The following is a 26,160-nucleotide window of genomic DNA, read 5'->3' as shown; positions in this document are numbered from 1 at the left end:
CATTTCTGTTTGATTTGTTTTTATAGTTTCAATTTCCTTGGTAATATATTTTTTGTGTTTGTTGAGTTGTTTTCTGAGCTCCTTAAATTGCCTTTCTGTGTTTTCTTGTATATCTCTGAGTATTTTTAAGATTTCTATTTTAAATTCTCTTTCATTTAGCTCCAAGGTTTTCAATATATTAAATTTTTTCTCCATAGATTTTTCCACATCTATCTGTGTTACTTCTCTATCCTTTGTATCCATGATATTCAATTTTCTTTTTCTTAATGGCATCTGTGGGTGGTTTTGTTGATAGCACTAATGAAAATTAGTAAAGAATAAAATAAAAAAAATGGAAAAAGAAAATTTGGAAAAAAAAGAAAAAACACACAAAAAAACAATAATAATTTATTCCCCCCCCCTTTTTCTTTCTTCTCTTCCCGTCCTCTCCCCTCCTCCTTTGGAAAATATTGTGATTACCTGTGAATTATATTATGCTAAATGGAACAAAAACTGCCTATAACACTATAACAGAGGGCCTGTGTTGGGGGGAAGTGTTCAAAGGGCTAAAAAGAAAGTAGGGATCTACAAAATGCAAAAAAGGAAAAAATCTTGGTCAAATATAAAATGATTTGCTTCTTAGTGATGGTCGACTAAAAGATAAAATGAAAGATATAAGAAGGAAACAGAAAAAAGGAGAAAAAGAAAAAAAACTATTGTATTAAATGGAGCAAAGACTAAATAGAATGGAGATCTTGCATTGGGAGGGATGCTGATGAGTTAAAAAGTGAAGTAAAAAGCACCCAAAATGCCACAAAAAAAAAACAAACACTTGAGTCCATATTAAATAATTTGTTCATGATTGAGGATTGAAATAGAGGAAAAGTAAAAGGAGAAAAGAAAAAACTAATAGTAAGAAAGAAATAAGACAAAGGAAAAAGGAAAAGAAGGAAAAAAAGGAAAAGAAGAAAACAAAAAGAGAGAAGGAGTTAAGGGTTTTGGAATGTAACCCTCATGAAGAGTAAGAAAGAAGAAAAGAAATAAAATGTAACACTTATGGGTAGTGTAGTTCAAGAAAAGCAAAGAATAAGACGGGCAGAGAATAAAAGGACCAAGGTGGAGGAAATAGAAATAATAATAGTAAAGGCAAGAAGATAAAAGAAACCAAAAAAATAGTGGAACAAGTTATAAAGTCTGTGGATTTTTCTTGATTTTGAGAAGTTAACTTCCTTCTTTTTCTTTCCTCTCCTTCTTTCTGGTCAGTGACTCTGTACCCCAGGCTATGCCCCTGTGGCATACTTACGTATGGATTTGCAGTTGATGAGATTCTGTAGCAATGTCATATAGTTGGCTTAAGTCTCATTGGTAGTAAGGCTTGTTAGCATTTGCAGGCTCTGACAATGAGAGAGTCTGTTTTCCTGGAGCCTCTCTCCTAGTCTCCCCTTCCTGAATTAGCAGTGTGGTGATCCAACTATGAGGCTGCCACTGTCTCTGCCTAGGGAGTAAGAGGCTCAAAGAGCTGGAAAATCCCCACTCTAACCCCACTCAATGCAGGGCTCTGGGTAAGGCTCTGGCAGTCAGAGCTGCCAGAGTAATCAGGTGGGGCTGGGAGCCACTTGCTCTCAAGGTGACTTTTAATGAGCCTCCAGGCCTGTTCAGCATGCCTAGCACTCTGTGGGACCACTCTCCCTGGGCTTTCCGCACTTTGTAGCCTGTTTTGGCTGGGAAGAAGATGCCCTGGTCTCTGCCTGCAGTACAGGTCTTAACATCTGCCAAGTCCCTCTTGTTAGCGTATATCCCTGAGTATGAAAGCTCTGTCAATCAGAAGTTGCCCCCACCCCTTTAGCAAGAGCACTCAAACATATCATGCCTCTTGTCTTGGATCACTGAACTGAGAGAGATCTTGCCAATTAGAGCCGCATAGGTCAGTTGGGAGGTGAGCAGCCTGTGGGTTAAGCTAATTTCAGTGATTGGATCTGCAGATGTGCTCCAGGATGGACTGCAAGCTTCCCGTATGCCCCTCCCCCGACATTTGATTGTTAGCTTGAATGGCTGGGTGTGGTACCCCGCCCACAGAGAGAAACTCTGGCATAGCGAAGTTCACTTTGGCACACTCCCCACTTGCCGCTGGTGGTTGGGGTGCTCTGGGTGCATGGGCAAATGGGGTGCTCTGGGCGTGCAGGTGAGTGGGGTGCTCTGGGCATGCCGGTGGCTGGGGACACTCGCCACACATGGGCCACTGGGGACACTTGCGGCGTGGGGTGCACGGTATCTCACAGCACGCCACACAGGCAGCTGCTTGCGGCTCGTGGGCTGTTGCTCCTGGAGTGCGGGCAGGCAGTTGCTCACGTGGGTTGACTCACCACAGGCACACTCCCTCCTCATCTTGAACAAACGTCAGTGCCGCAGTTAGCTTCCTCCACACCCTCAGCACCCTCCTGAGTCTCAGTTCCAAGTGAAAGCAGCCCTTTCGCCTTCAGCGTGTGTGGAACTCCCAAATGCTCCAAGGATAGATTTTTCTGTCTCTAGTTGATGAATTTGTTGAAATTTTGGGGAGATCTGTCAGACGCCCTGCTCACGGCGCCATTTCCGTGACCAGGTTTGATTTTTCAGTAGGTGAATTAATAAAAAATTAATTAATTAGTTAGTTAAATAATAGTCACCTTCCTTCTTTCTTTTTCTTTTCATGTCCAAGGATAAGCACATCACAAAACTTTTTTGGCACTATTTTCAAAATATTTCTAGAATATGGCCATTTCTGACTTTGTCTTTGGTTACCAACCTCGTTCATGACACTGCCATTATTCTCCTAGAATATTGCAATATCCATTCATCTGATCACCTTGCTTCTCCCTCACACTCCCCTACAATCCTTAATTTCTGAGTCAATTCACTGGAGAACAATGTTTTTTTTTTTACTTTCTGTTGCATGAGGTTTTAGAACTGTTTCTCTATATCTCTGCATAACTGATTCCAAATCTGAAATCCATTTTTTTGATATATGCTCTAGTTCTTATGCAATTTTAATTTCTTCTTGTTACAATTAATGGCATGCCTTGGTTTTTAAGTTGCAGTTAAAGGGCAATGACTCTTAGATTGAACATAATCACAAGGCAATTAATGTTTTACAAATATCACTTTTACATAATTGTAGTTGCTTTTAAATGTAAAAACATTATCTGATAAAAACACCCACTTATTTTGTCTTAAGATTGAATCATGGCTTCTTCAAGTAGGTGTAAATGTAATAGTCCTGACACTTTCTGTTATATATGTGGCTGTTACACACTTCAACGTAAAAGGTGTAATATTTCATCATTTGTGACACGTGCATATATTGCCTATTTTCAAGTTCCCCTCGGCGATCAAGACAAGAATTGGGCTCCTCATATTATGTGTCATAATTGTGAAGAAATGCTTTGTGACTGGACAAAAGGAAAACGCAAAAAAAAATGCCTTTTGGTATTCCTATGGTTTGGCGTGAACCTAAGGACCACAGCAGTGACTATTATTTCTGTCAGATCCATACAAAGGGCACCAGCAAGAAAAAACAGCATATGATCGCATATCCTAATATTCATTCAGCAATATGACCTATCCTACACTCTGAGGAACTCCTGGTTCCAGTTTTCAATGGTTTTATTTCCTCTAAGGACGAAGAAAGTAAACATGGTGACCAAGTGTATTTTGATAAGCTGCATGAGGAAATGATTGTAGAATATGAAGGGTCTTCTTCTGATGCCAAGCAGTCATTAACTCCTCAGCAGTTTAGCCAACCTAAATTGAATGACTTATAAGAATGACATAAAAATTGTCCTTGATTTTCTGAAGTATAAGGAGCATAACTGGATCATTTCTTTGGATCTTAAAATGGTAAATTTCCTCCTAGAAATGCAAAAAAGAAAAAAATCTTGGTCAAGTATGATATGATTTGCTTGTAAGTGATGGTCGACTAAGAGATATAATGAGAGGGATAAGACAGAAACAGAGAAAAAGAAAAAAAAAACTATTGTATTAAGTGGAGCAAAGACTAAATAGAATGGAGATCCTGGGTTGGGAATGATGCTAATGAGTTAAAAAACAAAGTAAAAAGCACCCAAAATGCCACAAAAAAAGCTTGAGTCTGTGTTTGTGGGACAGCCTAGCTCAGGAGAAACACTGGACACACAAGGAGTGGCCAAAATGTGAAGCTCTGGAAGTAGGGATGCAAAATATTGTGAATGAATCTGTAGTTAATTGAAACAGGATCATTTTTCCCCCACTGCACATCAAACTTGGCTTAATGAACCAGTTTGTTCAGGCTTTGAATAGAGAAAGTGAATGCTTTTAACATATTATTTCTGCTTTTCCTGCCTTGTCTTTTGAGAAGATAAAAGCAGGTGTATGCAACAGACCTCAAATTCGAACTCTCATACGTGATGAATTTACTAGGAAGATGAATAAGGAGGAGAAAGCAGCATGGCAGTCTTTTGTAGCTGTTACAAAAACCTTCCTTGGCAACAAAAAAGCAGAAAACTATAAACTTTTGGTTCAAAGGATGCTGTTGGATTTCCACGACATTGGATATAACATGAGAGTTAAGATTCACTTCCTGAACAATCACCTTGAGAAACTTCCTGAAAATCTTGGAGCTGTTAGTGATGAGCAGACTACTGCTGGACCATCAAACAAGACTGTCCTCAACAAGTACACAAACACAAGAGCTACAAACGCAAATTTTTGCCTGAATAGAATTTAAATAAGTTTTGTGCAAATTTTATAATTAAAATATGTGTTTTAATATGTTCTATTTTAAAATTGTAGACAAATACTGATGCAATCATATCTTTTAGTGTATTAGTGTATTTACTGCATTATATAAATTATTTTATTTTCACAAGGATGATGCCCAAGAAGACATTTTATTTCATTATGTTAAACTAAATGTTGAAAATTTTACAATAAAATGAAAACCTAAAATCTTGAATTGCAAAAAACTGTAGCTTACAGAGAAAAACTAATGTCAGATTTGAGTCAGCACACTCGAATTAGGTAAAAACAAGTGCTTTTGTGGATGCAACAAAATTTTGTTCCTTAGTATTATTAATTCAGAAAATTTATTTATTTAAATATTTATTTTAGTATGTTTATTTGTTTGTTTGTTTATTTATTTATTTTAGAGAGTAGACAAAGAGAAAGAGAAAGAGAGAAGGAGGCGGAGAAGCAGGAAGTATCTACTGCCCTATGTGCCCTGACTAGTCAAGCCCAGGGTTTTGAACAGGTGACCTCAGCATTCCATGTCAACACTTTATGTACTGAGCTATCACAAGTCAGGCTTTTTTCTTAGTATTTAAAATATTTTTTTTAGAGAATTTTGGTTTACAACACAATGAAAACCAGAGAGAAGACTATATCATGGGTAGTATATATCACCATTTCTATAACCTACCAGCACTGACAGATTCAGCTAATAATTTTGTCTACTCTGAATATTTCATTTAGGTGGCTTCCAGTGAAATAAACAATAGATATAAAAGTTGAAGGAATAAACACTAAAAATGCATTAGCTACTTCTTTTGTGATTTGCAGCTTAAAAGGCATGTGAGTGTATTTAATAGAATGTACAGCTATCACCCAAAAGTGCATATGACTAACTCAATGTTAATATCCTCCCATGATGTCAATTTGTTTCTCTGTTAATGTGAATTCCCTGTAATTTGATTTTGGGATCTGTGACATACTATATATATGATTTTATTAAACATTCTTTATGAAAAATGAATAACAACCTATATCAAAGAATGACTGCTTAAAAAAATATCAGTAGAAAGCTATAAATCAAAAAATGTAAAAATAAATTATAAATTGTCAAAAAGATGAATGTGTATTTTAAAGTACCCTCCCCTAAAAAAATTTTGTCAATTTGCCATCATTTACAGTGCAAATGTGTATTCACTTCCTTGAGTTTTAAAACTCCTATCGGTTGCAAACAAGTGGAATAATTTTTACCATGAGATTTGAGCATTTGCTTAACAATTTAAGGTCATACTGCACATTCTTTAAGAAATGATCTTGTATAGATTGCTCAGGCATTTTAAAAATTAATTTTTTAAACTTTTCTGGAACATATTTTTAATAAACTTTACTTTTTAGAGTGCTTTTAGGTTTGTGGCAAAATTAAGTGGAAAGCACAGATGTACATACCTTCAGATATTGGGCCTGCTTTATTAGGAAGTTACAGAAATTCATAAAGCTGACTTACTAGGAAGCTATAGCATTCACAATCTATTCATTCTTACACTCTAGGAGGGACCACCACATTCTCCACTGAGAAATATTTAATCCTGAATTGGACAGGAAAAGGTCTCTCTGGGAGATTGTCTGCCCTGTACGAGGTTATTGGGGAGAGAAAGGGGATAAACTCTTCTGTTGGGTGCATGTGCAGTAGAAAACAAATAATGCAATAAAACTTTGGACATCTGCAGTGAGAGTCAAAATGGCTCAGAGAAGTGCTTCTACTTAGAGGCATGTACAGTAAAAGCTAAAATGACAACAGAAGGATTAGAATTTAGCTTGGGAAAATCTGGAAGAAGAATCAGATTGGATAGAGAAGGTGAAATCCTGGTTGGTCCAAAGAAGAGATTGGGTATGAAAAGAGCCTAATTCAGACCTGGAAAGAATCAGGGAGTGTGCTGGATGGTTTGAATGACAGCTTGCTAATGCATGAGAACCAAGAAAATACATGGCAGATGATCAGAAACTTTGGGGAAGCTTCTGCTAGAACCTACTTACCCTCCATGACCCCGAGGGTATATTATTTCCCTTCACCTCAGTAAAATGTTACCACTATGTTTAAACTTTTCCACACATGCAGCTTTGAAATTCCTTTCTCTCAATATTGCAAAAGAACCCCTTTTCAGTGGTGACAAATATAAAGATATAGATGAACAGATTAGGAAACTAGAAGGGTTTTTTAAAATGTAAGGACTTGTTGATTAGCTAGATGTTAGAGATGAAGGATCAGACTCCATCTATCAAGGCTGAATGAATGTCAAACCATATTTAGGAACATGAACAAAAGTATTATATAAAGGATATCAAGATATCTAAAAAGCGTTCTATTGAGAAATTCTCACTGTTGAAGCCCTGTTTGAAAATTTGAGAACATATTTAAACATATTTCCAATAATGTGAAAAAGTATGCACATGCTTTTAAAGAACAATTAATGGAAACAAAACTGTTTTATTGGTTTCTGTTTCTACATATAAGAAGTTTGATAGTCACCACTCAACCTAACAACAATAAAAAGCTCAGCAAGCTTAAAAATTCCATTGTCCCTATTGGGCAAATGAGTTTGTGAAATTTGTATTTTTTGAGTTTGAAAAATGGCACTGGGCAGCCACATGTGTGCTTGCTCTCAGAACAGGGTAGTTGATTGCAAATTGCAGATTGCATTCCTGCTTGGGAGGGGCCATAGCTTTGCTAATGTTTGCTGGAGGAGGGGTCTTTGTGGACCCAGGCAGTTTTGTAGGGAGAGTGGAGAGAATATAGAGTGCTGAAGAAGTAAGTTTTGCAGAGGGAGAGAAGGTGTGCAGATGGGGAACCAGAGCTGAGTACGCTGTGAGCTCTGGTGAGACTAGTGGGACCTTTGGTTCTAGGAGGAACCAGAGAAGATTCTTCTGGTTGTGAAACCAGAGAATGCATCAGGACTTTGGGAGTCCTGAATAAAAGGGAAGTGTTTTCTCTGTCTGTTTGCTGGTGAGAGACTTTAATAAAGAAATGGCTCACCAGTTTTTGGCTTCACTGTTACTTTACCATCTGCCCAAATTCAGCGTGAACCTGCAAGGCCATGACAGCAATGACCACTGGCCATAAAGCCCTCCTCCCACCAAATGTAAGAGGCAGACAGCCAAGTCAAGATATCACAATTTACTAGATGATACTCACGTGAACACATGTATGAGAGCCAGTGTCAGGGTGAGTAAACTTGAATGGTAATTGAGAAATTGTTGGAAGTTTAGTATGGCAAATTCTGAGAATTAAGCAACCCAAGGACACGCCATCTTAGGGGGGACCACATAGATTTATGAGGATTGCCTTCAGGAACTCAACCAGATTCTCACAGAAAATATTAGAGAAAATTCCTCTCTGGCTTATGGAAAGGGGAAGGGAAATAGGACCATTTTGAAATAGGCAAGAACATACTTTTCTTCTGACCTCAGGAGAAACTACTTAACAGGAATGTAACCCTCCATGGTGTAATGCAAGCCTAACTAACCTGGGAGAAAGAAGATAACCAACTCCAGTTAGCTGCCTCTAAACTCCCCAAGTGGGAGAGGGACATACTCAACTCCAGCCAACTCAAGACACACTCTCCCACCTAATATGGGGGACGGAATTTACTGAAAACACCTATACTCTTCACAGTCCATAGTCATAGGCATCACAGGCACAATAAAACAGTGAGACCTAATAATAGGAATACACAATTATTCCCCTCCCCCCAATTCCTCACTATCAAATTACGAAAGGCCTATTTAGAGCAGTTTATTTTACAGGGTACATCCAGTCCAGCTATCAAGAAAACATTTCAAGACTTAACAAAAGGGGGAAAAATCACAATTTGAAAAGAAAGAGCAAGCACCAGAACCAAACATAGCAGGGAAATTTGTATAGTCAACAAGAGATTTAAAACATCTATGATTACCATTCTGAGAGCTCTGGTAAAAAAAAATAGAGAACATCCAAGACATATGGGCAATGTGAGCAAAAATAAAAGTCATAAGAAAGAACCATAAAGAAATTTAAAGATCAGAAAACATTGTCAAAGAAACAAAGGATGCCTTTGATGGGCTTGTTAGTAAACTGGATGCAACTGAGGAAAAGATCTCTGATTTACAGATTATAACAATAGAATCTTCAAACCTAATAAGCAAAGAGAAGAAAGGCTGACAAAACAGACAGAATAATCAAGGACAGTGGGACAAGTACAAAAAAATGTGTAACACATATAAGATGGGAATACCAGAGAAGAAGGAGAGAAAAAAATGCAAATGTTTGAAACAGTAATGACTAAGAATTTCCCTAAATTTATGCCAAATAGTAAACCATACTTCCAGGAAGCTTAGAGAACATGAAGCAGAATCAATGTTAAAAGTATGTTACCTAGGCAAATTATTTGCAAACTACAGAAAATCAAAGACAAAAACATTCTGAGAAGATATCAACTGAATAAAAAATACACCTATAAAGATAAGAATGTCTTACAACTTCTCAGAAACCATGCAAGAAAAAATAAATTAAAATTAAATAAAATGTTGAGAGAAAATCTGACCAACCTAGAATTCTGTACTCAGTGAAATTACCCTTCAAAAGTAAAAAAAGAAATAAAAGCATTTTCAGACAAACAAAAATTAAGAAAATTTTTTGCTAGTCTGTCTTACAAAAAATGTTCAAGATGATTTAGAAAAGAAAGAAATGCTATATAGGTTAGAAACTCAGATCCACATAGACAGAATGAGCCTCAGAGAACAGACAAGTTACAGTGAAACAAAAACTTTTATTGTTTTAATTGATCATATATAAGAGTATTTTTAAAAACAATAACAATGTAATGAAACATATATAAATCATACACACACATACACCTGCCTACTATGCATGCCTACATATTAGTGAACTGAATAAAAGCCATAAGAGAGAAAGGAATTGGTATTATTGTCTTTCAGTAACTTAATAACTACCTCTGAATCAGTATAGTGTTATATGAAATTAAGCTTTGATTGTAGTAAATATGTATCATGAACTCAAAATAGGTCAAATTTGACTTACTACTTCAAGTTTATGGTGGGCAGGGGATTTTAGATTGGATTGGACCATATCTTTTCCAGTTCTTCTCCAACCAAAATACTCAGAGCCTGATTTTTCTGTTGGATTACTCTGATTTTTTCTTATCATTTTGGTGTGCAGACTCTTCAAGGAAATATTTAATCCTAATATTCATTGGGAGGTGCAGCCTGCTTGGTTTTGCCAAGACTAAGCAAAATTCTTATGCCTATAAACAGGCTGGAAAGAAAACAGCAATAGGGCTCAGCAGGAAAAGAGGAAAGAAAAGTTAGCTTTTCCAGATTTGTTTTTATTTTTCTAATTCCAAAGGATTATAATCTCTTCCAATTAATACATGCAAATCTACCCTTTTGCAAACGTGTTTTTTAATAAAAAAATAAAGAAGGAAACATAGCAGCTTGCTGGCATGTGGCTCATAAACTCATCTCTGAGGTTTTTTACAGTCAACTAGAACCCCAGGACATTGTGTATTCCATGCCTGAATCACCTGCAATTTTAGCAGAAACAGCTCTTGGCTGTTGGTAGGATGAGGAAAGGATGGCATTAAAATAGCCTGGTGTGAAACCAAAGGACTTCATAACAATACCGAACTGCTTTTGTTTTCAGATATCTTCATTAAATCTTGCTCACTTTTAGACTTTGAAATATAAGAAATCCTGAAAAATGATTATATCTATGCATATCTGAGCATGCTGAAGCCTAAAACAAAGAAAAATTATCAGCTTTTTAAATGTCTACAGATCTAATTTTTACATTGAAGCACGTGCCCTCCAAAAGCAAGAATCACTTCTAACTCCCTCCTTAGCCCATCTTTTCAGGTGGGAAATCACTGAGATCATTCGGTGAATGAGTAAATAACATAATTTAACAAAGTCCCACAAGACATACTAATCAAGTTTTGATTCTTCTAATCTGCCTGGTAATCTTTGGTATATTAAAACTCTTTGAAGATTGTTTTTACATGTCTCTCTGACTTACACATTATTATGCTCAGAATAACTCTTAAAATGATTATGTGATGAAACACAGTCACATCAATACTGCAGCTGTGAAATTCACATAGCATATGACTTCTGATATATAAAGTTTAGGATTTAGCAAGATAAAGAGATTTAGTAGACCAGTATACTTTCACTTACTTTCTTTCTGCCTGACCCAGTAAAATACTAACATTGATGGCTATATCACAGTCATTGTATAGAATTAATAGCAATATATACATGAAATGTTTATAATATGTCTGAAAGGTATCAATCACTTTATTAATATATTTATGACTACTGCTATCACTAGTAACATATAGCATAAAAATTCTGAAGTCACACTTTCTTAGTTAAAATCTGAACACCACCACTTAACAAGCTGGTTACATGGACAAGTGAAAAAGTTCTCTCAACGCCTCTATTTTCTCATCTCAAGGAAGTTCCCTTGACTTAATTTTTAAATACATGAAAGTTTTTGTACTTTTCTCTTAGAGCAAAATGTGTTTTAAATTATTTTTTAAAATAATCCTACTTTCTAACTCTTGATAATTTTCTTGGAATTTTACCTGGTTTAACAATAAAGTTAGTAATATACTGATTTCAAAGTTTTAGATATGAAAATACACTGAAGTAATTAACACTTGTCAAAAATAAAATATTAAATTCAGGCTAGTCAGTAATAATAATGGATCTTACCAAGTAATAAGAAAAAGGATCTGGTTGCTATTGTGGCTAGCAACAATTGACATAACCACTTGACTGTGTTTTGCTTAAGAAGCAGAAAGGTCTTAGATTGTTAAAATATAATCCTAGTTTTCTTTAGGTTAGTTGTTCTTATTTTAAATTAATTATAAATTGTATACCTTTGAAATAAGCAAGGAATTTCCTACACTGGGGAACATATAATTCCTTTTAACAGGTTTATAACTTCTAGGTATTTGTTTTAATAATCTGACAAGCTAAACTGTATATGTACCTTTCTTAAAGCCTGGAATATTTATGGATCCCAGAAGTGTAATTAATATTCATTTATCAAGTGTGAGTACTAACTAAACTAAGACAAGGAAAAAAGTAATAATAAACATTCTTTGAGTGCTTTCTATGTATCAGTGACTGTGTGGGAAGAGTTATTTGCCTAATATCATTTAATTCCCACACAAAATGTTTGTGGTAATGCTTGTGAGTATCATTGTAAGCCTACCACATCCATGGCTTATAAATGAAGGAACTGAAAGTGTAGGTGGGTAATTACTTGTCCTGTGTCACTTAAGTATTAAGTGGCTGTGTATCTGAATCCATATTTTTAACTGTTAAAGTGAACTTCTGTATATTTCTGTACTCTAAGAAGCAGCCAAGAGTGAAGGCCAAATCAAACGTATTTTTCAAAAATAATTTACTAACAGGATTCTAAGAAGATGTAAGAATAATCACCAAGAATCTCTCTCCACCAAGGAATTGCATTGATGGGATTTGTCTGATGCAACTATTTTGCAACTCTGTGGTCTTCTGAAGGCTTACAACTTCCAAGGGAAGGCTTGAATAGTAACTTGCACTTAGTTTCGGTCAAAATCAGCTCTTTGCACTATATGAAGTAACCATCCCCTTCCTCCAGACTCTGGTGGCAGTCATGTAAACATTAGAGGAGTGAGTGGTTTACACTCACTTATGGGAGTCAAGGAACACAGAAACTACCTTGTTTTCCAAGTAGTGAGCATTTGTGTTCTTATTGCTGCTTCCTGCTTCTGACCTTAGCAGTACAGACAGCGACACGGGTGGGCATTGCTGTTTTCTCTTCCACTTGTTGCAAGACTCTGCCTTTCTTCCTGAGGTGAGTTCCAAGGGATTTAGTAGTCTGATGCTCTTTTATTCTTCATTTATTTTTTTTCTTTTCCCTTTTTGAGAACCATACATAAACACTAGGATGTTTCTAAAGCTTCCGTATGTTCAAGAAAAATGAAAAATAATAGTGCATGCTCAGGGAAAGTAGCATTCTGATAATACCTCAGAGTATCCAAAGTTTACATCTCACATTGATCCTCATCACAGAGACATCACACACACACACACACACACACACACACACACACTCACACACACATTACAAAACTAAACAACTGTCTTGATCAGATTATATGCCAATATTATTCTTCCTTAATAAATAAAATGAATTTAAATATTTTTCCTTTAAAAAAGTATGAAAAAAATCTCATTAACCCAGAAGAAAAGACAGAATCTTATTTCAAGAGATAACATATTATTAGATTCAAATTAACAATTAATTTAACAACCAAAGAAAGTACAATGCATTCACCAAAAAAGAAAAATATGGCTTACTCAAAAGAACTTTTAAAAATATGTTCATAAAAGAGATTACATGACAGATATATGAGAGTAAAATTTTTAAAAACTGGCCTAAAAATGCTCAAAAAAGTAAATCAAGGTGTAGAGAAAATTAAGAAAATAACATAAGAACAAAATGAAAATATTAAAAATATTGAAAACCTAAAAAATAAAAACAAAAAGATCTAGAACCTAAAATTACAATAACTAAAGTAAATAATTTTCCAAAGAAATTCAAAATCAGATTTGAGTTGGTAAAATAAAGACAAAGAAAAAGAGAAAGAAAAATTGTTTTAAAAATTGCAGAGCATTTAAGGGACCTGTGTAATATCATCAAGCATTATAGACAACTCAGAAGGAGAAAAAACATAAAAAAGTAGAATAAATATTTTTTAAAAATGAATAATTAAATTCATGAATATAAAAATCCCAAAAGTTCAATAAACTTTAAAAAAGATGAATCCAAAGTTACACATTATAGCTAAACATTGTAACTCAAACACAACAATAGAATCTTGTAATCAACAATAAATAAATAATCAAAATATACAAGAATTTTTCAATAAAATTATCAGTAGATTTTTCATCAAAAGACAAGAAACAGTGGCCTAATATATTCAAGGTGCTAAAAAAACATATTACTGAAATAATTTAAAGAAAACATATATAAGTAGAAAAACATAACATGTTCATAGTATTAAAGACCTAATGTTAAGATGTCAGTATTATTCAATGCATTCTACAGATTCAGTTCAATTCTCTATTAAAATTTCAATTATATTTTTTATAAAAATAAAAAAAGTCTAAACAGAACTTTTGTATTAACTTAACAAAAAAAAGACTATGTCAGTTACAAGCAATTTGATTATCCTTGAAACCTAGAAAGCAATAGTCACATAGTCAAACAAAAGCAATCATTATCTTAGTACTGTCGAGATGAAGACAACCCTAGTCAGTAATCTTAGAATGTTCATGTTATAGCAGGAAGTCAGCTCTAAGGTGGAGATAGATTATAGGTCAATTTTATTTAATGCCATTAGGTATTAATTCTGACCTTTCTTGGTTCCATGTAGGCCAAATATAATGTTTACTAGGTGTTATTGCCAACAGTAAGAGAGCTGGTCAATTTAAGTTTAGTTATTGGTGACAGATTTATTTAAAATTATACTTTTCCTAATAGGCATCTGAGTTTCTACATGGTCTTGGCTTATTAGAAAAGAATGTCACTTGATGTGCAGACAAATAAAACCACTGTGGTTATACACAGTGGGACAGCTTTTTCTCCCTGACAAACCAAATTACTTATCATATAAAAATGCCTAAAGAGAAGGGATATCAGAAGACATTTTTCTTTCTCCTGAACATGGTAATATTCCCTTTGTATGGTCATTCTACCCCAGATGGTTCTCTATTGTCATATGACTATCGCTGCATTGTTTAAGTTGCTTCTGTGGATCCTCAGCTTCACATCATCTCTCATGTTTGGAAAGCATTTTGATGACAACACAATGTTCCCACATACCATCTCATTTAATACTCACTATACAATTAGTATTATAATTAGTATTGTACAGAGGCAAACATTTAAACTGAGTGGATAAATGACTTTCTTGGGTTTAAAAGCTTAAAATTGTTGAGATCAGGATTTCAAAAATTAAACAGTTACTGTGAGAAAGACTCTAGTCAGAAACCAGCTTAGAGCTAAATGACTATATAAGATTCTGCATATAATCTTGACTTACTACTTTTATTCATAGTGAAAAAGACCAAACATTAGAATGGGTTTCTATGTAATTTCAAAAAAATTTTTGCTTAAAGCATTATAAATCATATAAATATGTTAAAATTGTGATTTGTGTCTTTCTGCAGTAATCAAATGTTTACTCGCTCTGAAAATTTATCTATTGACTCATCTAAAAAGAAAATGAGTTTTAGACTATTTCTTTAAATGTTGACTAATTATTTAAGCTTGGAAGAAAAATTAAGATGAATACTAATACTCATTATTCATAAAATTAATCAATTTAGAAACATATACAACAATACATTTGCCATTGTTTCCCACAGTAAATGTTCAGGGTTTCAGATTAGTAATGAAGTTGTATAATTATGACAGTGGAGGACTGAAACTATTATATCCAATGGGTTTAAAACAATATTATGAAATAATTAATGTAAGTCATGGAGAGTCAAGAAAAATGGGAATTTAATTTTTGTATAAAATAAAAATAAAAACTATATAACAATACTCACTAGAAAAATAATGTACTGTTCCTCATTTTATATAATAATCTCCAAATGTATTATTCACAGTCTTACAATGTAAAGCATTGGTTTTGTTTGTAGAAGCACTAGTAATAGCCAATAGAGTTTCTACTATCTATCCAATGCTTCTCTTTCTTATTTTTAGATTTGTATTGCATTTATTTATTTATTCATTCATTCGTAGATTTTTTCTATAAATATTAATTATTCTCAGACATTACTAAAACTTAGCAAGTGATAGCAATAAAGAAGATGAGTTCTAATTTAGATTATATTATGGACTTGATATGGCAAAGCAGCAAATATTTAAGACACTTAAAAATAGCTCAGATTGTGCATAAACAGCTCTTGATGTCTTTTTGGTAAAAGAAACCATAAATTACTATATTGGCAGTAACAAAACAAACAGAATAATTATGTCATTAAAACAAAAATTACTTTTTCTATACCTGTCATATAATCGCATACATTTGATTAGACACCTAAAGTGACTGGAAACTGCCAGGTGTATACAGATGAAAATGTAGCTATACATATGCACTTTTTAATTAGAGGAAATATTTACTTGTCCACATCTAACTTAATGCAGCTCATTGTAGTATTTTCTTCCAAGTGCTAAATCAGGGATCCAAGCTGCTTCTATGCTGCACTTCTACTATGTAGTCATAACACATTGCTTCATTTTGTGTAGGCTGTGAATGAAAGTTTATGGAAAGCAAAAAAGCATATTCTTAACAGCACTGTAAGATGGTGTATTACTTTTCCTGCCTTCTATTGGTAGGCAACAGGGTCATTTGATCTCTCTGATTCCAAGATCTGCATACTGGGGATCATGACGATACTCAGAAAGCACTTAGTGGTCTCTGTCCTGGTCTATTCTTGTAACTACCTACATATATAAATTTTTCTTTTCATTTTATGAAAAAATAATATATTTTTAGGACATACTTCTCAAACCGCTTACTTATATTTTTTAGTTCTCATGCCTGCCTATTTCAACCTAACTACCAGCTACACTGAGGCTATTTGGAAAATAACTAAAAAGCTATACCATGAAGCTAATTTATTTTTGAGTTGTTTTAGTGAATTGATATTTTTTGTAAGCTTTTTGTTTGGATGTAATTTCAAATGTATACATTTTTTTTATAGAAATAGACCAAGTGTGCATACTTACTCAAATTTATCAATTTTTCAATCTTGCACTGTTTGCATTTTTACTCTTTCTCTCTCTTGTTTGTCTATCTATCTATAATACATACACACACACACACACACACATGTTTTCTACATCTTTGAAAATAAGTTGGAAATTTTCTGCTACTTTAATATCAAATACTCCTATGTGTGTTTTTAAAACAAATAAGTTCCATACAACAAATAATTTCCATACAACAACAGTTATGAAATCAAGATACTTGGCTTTGGCCAGATGGCTCAGCGGTAGAACTTCGGCCTGGCGTGTGGAAGTCCAAGGTTTGATTCTGGCCAGGGCACACAGGAGAAGCACCCATTTGCTTTTCCACCCTTCCCCCTCTCCTTTCTCTCTGTCTCTCTCTTCCCGTCCCGCAGCCAAGGCTCCATTGAAGCAAAATTGGCCCAGGCGCTGAGAATGGCACCATGGCTTCCTCCTCAGGTGCTGGAATGGCTCCAGTTGCAATGGAGCAATGCCTCAAATAGGCAGAACATCACCCCTGGCTGGCATGCCCGGTGGATCCCAGTCGAATGAATGTGGGAATCTGTCTGACTGCCTCCCTACTTCTAACTTTGGAAAAATATAAGAAAAAAGATATTTAACATTGATGCAATATTATTAACTAATTCACTGGAATCCCTTCTAAAATATTTTTGACAGGTCTACTTACAGTGGTGAGAAACACAATTCTTCTGGAATTTGCAGAAATCCTGATGAGTATTTGGTGGAAAGCTGAATATTTTGGAGTTGTGGAGTAAAAAGATGACTTTTGAAAATTTTAGTATTTATTTTAATTATATAAATATATACATAAACAATGATAGATAAAATATTCTCTATTTATACTGTTAAATAAGACAAAAATTTTAAAAAAATCTTTGATTTGAGATAAACATTTATGCATTTATAGTCATATCTCAGTATAAATAAAATGCACTATGGATTTGTACCTTATTTTTCTATTTTAAATATAATTTTTCATAAAATATTTAATTTCAAAATAATGTTACAGTGGTTGAAATATAATAACACATTATAAAATATTTAACCTGTGTCATTCTATTGCATAATTTATTTTTCAAATTTTTAAGATAAATAATACCAAAATAAATACCTTCCAATATAAATATTTTTATCTCTTGATATTTCCTTAAGGTAAGATTTTAGAAGTAGAATTTCAGATTAAAGGTATAACCACTTTTTAAAGACTTACAATATTTATTCTAAAACTACTCTGCAGAAGCACATCCCTTGGCATACTCGCTGATGGCATTTCTTTGCATTCTTTTCAATTGCAAGATGGTGATTGACAAAAGCTAGCATGTCTTTTCATTTAGAAAGAAAATATGGAACATAATTAAAGGTAAAGGAATTAAGCATAAGCAGCAAACAAAAAACCCAAATAACCTTCATAGACACAGACGACAGTATGGTGATTACCAAAGAGAAAGGGAGGTGGCAGAGAGTGTAGAAGAGGGTAAAGAAGAGATAAGTGCTGGAAAAAGACTTGACTTGGGATGATGGACACATATTACATTATACAGATTATGCATTATAGAATTTTATACCTGAAATCTATATAATTTTTTAACCAATGTCACCACAATAAATTTAATAATAAAGAAAAAAATCTTGGTCTTGAAAATAAATATTATATAAAATTTTGATCCTAAAGAATTTGATAATTTCTGAACATGGTATGTGTGATATGCATACAATCTAATTTGTGCCTTTCTCATTATAATATTTTTAAAGCTGTAAAAAAAGATGACTTTACACACATGAGTAGTCACCGTATTTTTTAATCTATTACTAATAATTTGTCATATGTACACTTTTATAAATACAATAAATATTAATTTGAAGCCTTTATGAAAAACACTCCTCCTTCGCTTACTAAAAGTAATCATCTTGTATCTGGTCTTTATCATGCCTATAGGTATTTTGTACATCTTGTTTCATGTGTTAACATCAAATTCAAATACAGATTAATTTGCATGTTTTAAATTTTAACAAAATAAAGTTTACTTTGTAGATATAATATCCAACTAGAATTATTGGTGTATAATTTTGGCATGTATTCTTTAATTTAACTTTGTTATAGAATTCATTTGTTTAAATTATGAAACAATTTATTCCACTTAAGTGAACATTTAAATACCTCTACCTTGATGTTGGTTGAGTTATTGTTTCTTTTTTGTGCTACTACAGTGTGGCAAGAAATATTTTTTTTTATAATTTTATTTTTTTAATGAGGTGACATCAATAAATCAGTATACATATATTCAAAGATAACAAGTCCAGGTTATCTTGTCGTTCAATTATGTTGCATACCCATCACCCAAAGTCAGATTGTCCTCTGTCACCTTCTATCTAGTTTTCTTTGTGCAAGAAATATTTTTGCAAAGAAAGAGTTTACCTAGACGTGGAAAGATTAGGTTAAACATTATGTATGATATATATATATGATATATATATGATATATATATGATATATATATATGATATATATATATTTCGCACTACCCACTTGCTCACCAAAGTTAGTTATTGTAACCATTTACATTTCAGCAGTAGTTTCAAGAGGAGTCACTTATATATTATTGTATTGCCAGACATTTAGATTTTACAAATCTAATGTGCCTACAATGCTACCTTCTTGCTGTTTGATTGCTTTTTCCTGGTTATAGGTAATGTGGGGCTTTATGTGTGTGTGTGTAGGTATACCTATGTATTTTTTTACCATTCATTTTCCTCCTGTTATGCTTTTATTATCTATTATAAATCTTGCCTATGTTTTTATTTCTGTTGTAAAATTTGTCTCTTCCTTGTTAAATTTAGATGTTCTTGATATATTTTTGAACCTGATTTTTATTAGTTATATCTCTGGTGATGATGTCTATATGGCTTATTTATCTGTTATGATGTTGCTTATAAACAAAATTTTATACTTTAGAGTTGTCATATTTGTGCCTATTTTATTATTGGCATTTTCAGTCATTGTAAGAAATTATTTACAACATTAAAGTTTTGTTTATTGAATACAATTCTTTCTTCTCTTATATGTAAAGATACCCTTGTCAACATGGGCCTCTTTTTGACTTATTAAACCTTTTCATTACTGACTAAAATGTAACACTTTATTTTTTATTACTGGAACTTGAGATTCATTATAAGCTTTAGAAGATGCAGGATAATTTCAATTATCTTGCTCATTTTTAAAATAATCTTGACTGTTCTTGGCCTTTTATATCTTCATTAATAATTTTAGGTCTTTTGTGAAAAAATCTATAGAAATACACTGGTTTTATTTATATTTAGTTATTGGATTTGCATTGAATTTCTGATACATTTGAAGAGAACTGGGATCTTCAGTTTGGGGTTAGTTTTGATATTTTATCACTGTCTCTTTTCTTTTATTTATATTGTCTTTATGCTGCACCAGCATCTTTTTTTTTTAAATAAGGGGATCACCAAATTCCAATCTTCCATATGATTATATCAAAGCCTATTATTAGTGGGTTCCTGAATAGTCAGTTACTTTCTCCTGTGTTATAGTGTGATGTGAGAGATTTTTATGATATATAAACAAACAAAAATAATGATTTCACATGCACAATATTCAGGCTTCCCTTTTGTTATCTCTCAAGAGGTAAAAGACAATCCCCTAGGACACAACACACACTCCCCATTCATTCTTGAAGGTTCCTGATGTTTGACCATTTAAGCACTTGATATATTATATATATAATCACTCAGAAATTCAGCCCAAACTCAACCACCTTTAAATGTAAAGCTATCACTTGTTTCTTGGGATCAACATATGTTTCTCCGCACCTGCTAGTCTTCCCAAAAAATCTTCACCAGTTGGAGAACTTGTCTGTACCACAGAGCTGCTGATTAATCAGATGACCTACAAACTGCAGCCAGATGAGGGCATCAAACCATGGTACCGAAGGAGTCTTTGGGTGAATTATTAAGATTCTTCAAAGGTCATGTTTGAAGACTCTTGTAATCCTCCTGCATTTGAAAATACCATTCTCAAATACAGCAAGGAGAGATTATTACCAAGACTCAAAAGCATGAAGGAAGAACAAGAATGCAAAATATATAAGTACTTCAATTTCAGAATATTTAATTTCCTCATTTCAAAAGTTTCTACACTTTTTATTTTTTATTTTGACTCTCTTATATCTCCTCTTGTTGCCATATTGTATCATGTCTCTCTCACTTTAAGCATTGAATGATTTCTCACTAGATAAAGAAATTCCCCACAATGGTCTTCATAGTACTGGCTGAATCCTTTGACGAATTCAAAATCAAATGATGTCAATAAAATATAAATAAAATGATGAATGTAATGTACTTTTTAGTAACTAAAAAACAAGACATTTTTATACATTAAAGGTTAACCCTACATCTGAGAGCACAGTAATTAAATTATGTCTCCTTTCTGTGAAGACTTGTTAAAACAACAGAGAACCAGAATTATTTGCATTCAGACAGCTTGCTGTTTAACATGACTTTATTGTCCCATTGTTTTCTTTAGCATAATTTTATTGTTTCAGGAGATTCTTGCTCAAGAAAATACTTTAAATTCTACAACAGAAATTATCTGAAAGACTCATCAAGTCTTCATTTTTGTAATTTATTATTTTTTTATTTATATATAGTTGGTATACACTATTAAATTAGTTTCATGTGTACAATATAATGATTCAACCCTACATGTGATTACCACACTAAATCTAGCATCTTCTGTCAACATGCAAATTTATTACAATATTATTGACTAGGTTTCCCCTTCACCATTTTCAACCATCCTCACTTCCCTGCCCTCTGGCAGCCATCAGTTTGATGTCTGTTTTTAAAAGTTTGTTTTTGTTTTGTTTGTTCATTTTTTATATTTTACATATATCTTAATTCATATGGTATTTGTTTTTCTATGTCTGATTTATTTCACCCAGCATAACACCCCTGAGTTTCATCCCTAGTGTTGCAAAAGGCAATATGTCATTCTTTTTTATTGGTGAATAATATTCCATTCTATATATACAACTGCTTTCTTATAAATTTCACACCTAGATTGCTTCCATATCTTGGCAACTGTAAATAATGTGGCACTAAACATAAAATTGCACACATCCTACTCAGTGGTGAAATGCTGAAAACTTTTCTGTATCAGGAACAATACAAAGATGCTCACTCTCACCACTCTTATTTCATATAGTATTGGAAGTCCTATGCTAAGCAATCAGACAAAGGAAATAAATAAAAGGTAGCCAGCTTGAAAATTAAAACTGCCACTATTTGCAGGTGACATTATACTATAAAAAGAAAACCGCTCAGGGCCTGACTGGTGGTTGCACAGTGTATGAAGTCTCCTGGAATGCTGAAGCTGCTGGTTGAAAACTCTGAGGTTGCTCGTTCTGAGTGTGAGTTTCTCAGTGTGGAATTGCTGGCTTGAGTGTGAGTGGAGTGGGATCATCCACATGATTCCAAAGATGCAAACTTGAGACCAAATGTCACTGACATGAAAAACCCAAGGTTGCTGGCTTGAGGAAAGTGTCACTGGCTCAGATTGAGTCCATCCAGTTAAAGCATATACTAGAAACTCAATACACAACCAAAGTGAAAGCAACTACAAGTTGATGCTTCTCATTCTCTCTCCTTTTCTCTCTCTCTCTCTCTCTCTCTCTCTCTCTCTCTCATTTTCTTGAAAAAAGAAAAGACAGAACAACAGAAGAAAATAAAATCCTAAGCAATCCACCAAAAAATAATGAATTAATATATAGATTCAGCAAAGTAGCAGGATACAAAATTAATATACAAACATCTGTAATGTTTTTTATATACTAATAACAATCAGGAGAAATTCAATTTACAGTTGTCTCAAAAGAATAAAATGCCTAGAAATAAATGTAATCAAGGAGGTAAAAGAGCTGCACTCAGAAAACTATAAGATATTCAGGAAACAAATTGGGGATACAAATGGGAAAATATCCAGAGCTCATGGATTGGAAGAATTAATATCATTAAAATGACCACCCTAGTAAATTCAAATTAAATAAAATATCCATATTACCCAAAGCAGTCTACAGATTCAGTGCATCTCTATCAAAATATCAATGACATTTATCTCTCAGAACAAATAATACTAAAATTTATATAGAATTAAAAAGACCATGAATAGCCTAAACAATTTTGAGAAAGAGGAACAAAGCTGGAGGTATCATGTTCCCTGGTTTCAAATTATAGTCATCCCTCACCATATCACGGTTCACTTTTCATGGTCTCACTGTATCATGGATTTTAAAATTGTATATATCTAATTTTGTATCGTGGATTTTTTATTATATTGTAGGATTTTGCGGTATATAGGTATTTTATATATTTATTATTTTAATTATTTTTTGCAGTTAAATAAACAAAACAAGTGTGGGAAAGCTTAATAAGAGTGTGGGGAGGTTATAAAACCTTAAAATATATATAAATAATAAAATAAATATAAGGTTGCTACTTCACAGATTTTCACCTATGGGGGGGTGGAGAAGGTTCTGAAAGCTAACCTCCATGATAGACAAGGGACCACTGTATACTTCAAAGCTAATCATCAAGGCTTAATACAATCAACAGACATCATAATACCATTTACTTTTTGACCTCAAAAACTTTCTCCAAAATCATAAAGTATTATATTGTGATCCTTATCAATCTTACTCAAATCTCACAATAAAAAACTTGCTTAAGCTTAATTTTAAAATGTCAGTAAATTTGGCCCTGTCCGTTTACATTGGAAACACTACCAAATCATTGCCAAGATAATGTTCTCCTTTAATGAGGTAAGAAATAAATGAAACTTTGTCTTCCGTACATGTAGTATACTACTATAAGTGGTATCTGGAAAGCAAGCTTTCCTAACAAATTTTGACTAATCTTCAATTCTTAAAATATTAAGTTTTTGGAAGGAGAATACATTAAATATGTGACAATTAATATGGAAACATAGTTAAATTAAACAGAAAATAAAGGTATATAAATACAAGTGGACATGAACTAACTGAACTCATTTACAAGAAGTTATACTTTGATTTTAAAACACTTTCTATAGTAATAAAATTGATTGATTTTGGGTATTTACCAGTTTCAAACTCTTTTGCATAAACACTATTATTTCCTCTTAATTAAACTATCTCATATATCAATGCAAGTTGACATCAAATATCAATGCCAAAAATGCATTGTCCAGGACAAAGAATTTCTATTTCCATTTATTAAAGATGTCAACAAAGGTCAGATATTAGTTAGTATACTCAGTTCACTAAAGATAAAGGGACAGTGGTAGAGAAAATGCTGTGAATCTTCTGAACAAAAGACTTTTTAATTGTATTCTGCCACAAGGGTTGTGGAAGGAGTGGGAGGAAGTGAGAACTGAACACTGATCATAACCTTCTGAATTAGACATACTTAGAGTTTGTGAAATTAACAACATTCCCCAATGTTATGAAAGGCTCACAGAATTTCCAAATCAAGAAATTAAATATGGAAACAATGTACCACAAACACAAAAAGAATTGAAGGGGAAATAAAAAAGCTCCTGAAATGTTACAAAAATTCTGCCTAATTAAGTTGAACCAGTATTTTAACTATGTCCCTAAACAGAAGAATTGTTTTATGAAAGTAGGTAAATATAATCAGAAAAATAATTTTATAAAAAAATGTATAAAATTTCAGTTTTACATTTCTGACAAATATGAAGACATTTTTTTTCAGAAGCTGTAGAAAGAAGGTAAAAATCTAGCTACTTATATGTCTTATTGGTGAAGAGAAGGGCTTTACTAAGATATAATTTACCCATTTAACAACGTGATGTGGTTTTTTTATATATATATTGAGTCGAGCAACAATCACCACAGTTTTAGAATATATGTATGATTGATAAAAACCCTTTCTCATTAGCTTTCAGTCTCTCATTACCCCAGCACTAGCAACTACTAATTTACTGTCTATATCAACAGATGCCTACTCTGAACTTTTCATATAAATGTAATCTTATAATGTGAGACATATCTACAATACAGTATGGAGTCTTTTGTGTCTGGTTTATATCCCTTAAAATATTTTCAAGGATCGTCCATGTTGTAGCATGAATCAATACTTTATTCATTTTAATGACAGAATCATACTAAATTGTATGGATATGAATATTGTATATAACATTTCATCAGTTGATAGAGCTTGGTATATTTTTCACCTTTTGGCTATTATCAATACTATTGTTATGAACATTCATATACACAAGTATTTGCATGGACATGTTTTTTCAATTATCTTCAACACCCAAGAATAAAGTAACTGGAACAAATGATAACTGTATGTTTTACTTTTTGAAGATACATCACTATATTCCAAAGTAGCTGTATTACTTTAATTTCCACCAATAGGGCAGGAGGGTTTCAATTTTTTTTTATATCCTCATCAAATTTGTCCTAGTATGTGTAAAGTTGTTCCTCATTGTGGTTCTGATTTCATTTTCTTGATTCAGATTAATAATGTTGAGCATTCATTTATAGGTTTATTTGCTGTTTTATGTCTTCTTTATGGAACTGTCTACTCAGATCTTGTACTGATTTCCTTTTTTAGATTCTTATTTATTCATTTTCAAGAGGGGAAGAAGAGAGAGAGAGAGAGAGAGAGGAGAGAGAGAGAGAAAGAAAGAGAGAGAGGGTGGGAGGAGCAAGAGGCATCAATTCCCATGTGTGCCTTGAGCAAGCAATTCTGGGGTTTTGAACCAGCGACCTCAGCATTCCAGGTCAACACTTTATCCACTGCGCCACCACAGGTCAGATGTGTACTAATTTTTAATAGGATTATTTGTCTTTTTATTTTTAAGTTGTAAGCATTTTACATATTCTAGAAAAAAAGCTCTTTATCAGATGTTAGATATATAAATTTTTTATTCCATTTAGTGTGTTGTCTTTCCAATTTTTTTGATGGCATTCTTTTAAGCACACAGGTTCTAAAATAGATGATAAATATAATTTAGTGTTTTTGGTCCTCTGTTGCTCATGCACTTAGTGTCATATTCAAGAATCCTGTACCAAATTCAAAGTGACAAAAATTTAACCCTATGCTTCTTCTAGTATTTTTATAGTTTTAGCCATTACATTTAAGCTTGTTATCTAGTTTGGGGTTAGTATTTCTGTAAAATGTGTGGGAGGGATCTGAATAAATTATTTTTAATGTGGATATTTATATGTTTTAGCAATATTTGTTGAAAATTCTTTTACAATTTATATATAGGTATGTCAAATCATCACAGTACACACTTTATACACCTTTTCTTTTTATTTACCAATTATACCTTAATAAAGCTGAAAAATCAATTTATTGCTAATATAAGGGTTCAGTCTTAATTGTTAATCTTATTTTACATGCCTCTGTTCCTCTAATATCACACTGCCTTTATTATAATAGTTTTGTAGTTAAGCTTTTTGGTCATAAAGTGTGAGTCTTCTAAATTTGTTCTTATTTTTCAAAATTATCTTGATAATTTTGGACCCAATATATTTTTTA

The sequence above is a fragment of the Saccopteryx bilineata genome, chromosome 3, assembly GCF_036850765.1.
Source record: "Saccopteryx bilineata isolate mSacBil1 chromosome 3, mSacBil1_pri_phased_curated, whole genome shotgun sequence".
NCBI lineage: Eukaryota > Metazoa > Chordata > Mammalia > Chiroptera > Emballonuridae > Saccopteryx > Saccopteryx bilineata.
The sequence above is the reverse complement of the archived record's forward strand: the minus strand, read 5'-3'. Positions refer to the sequence as shown.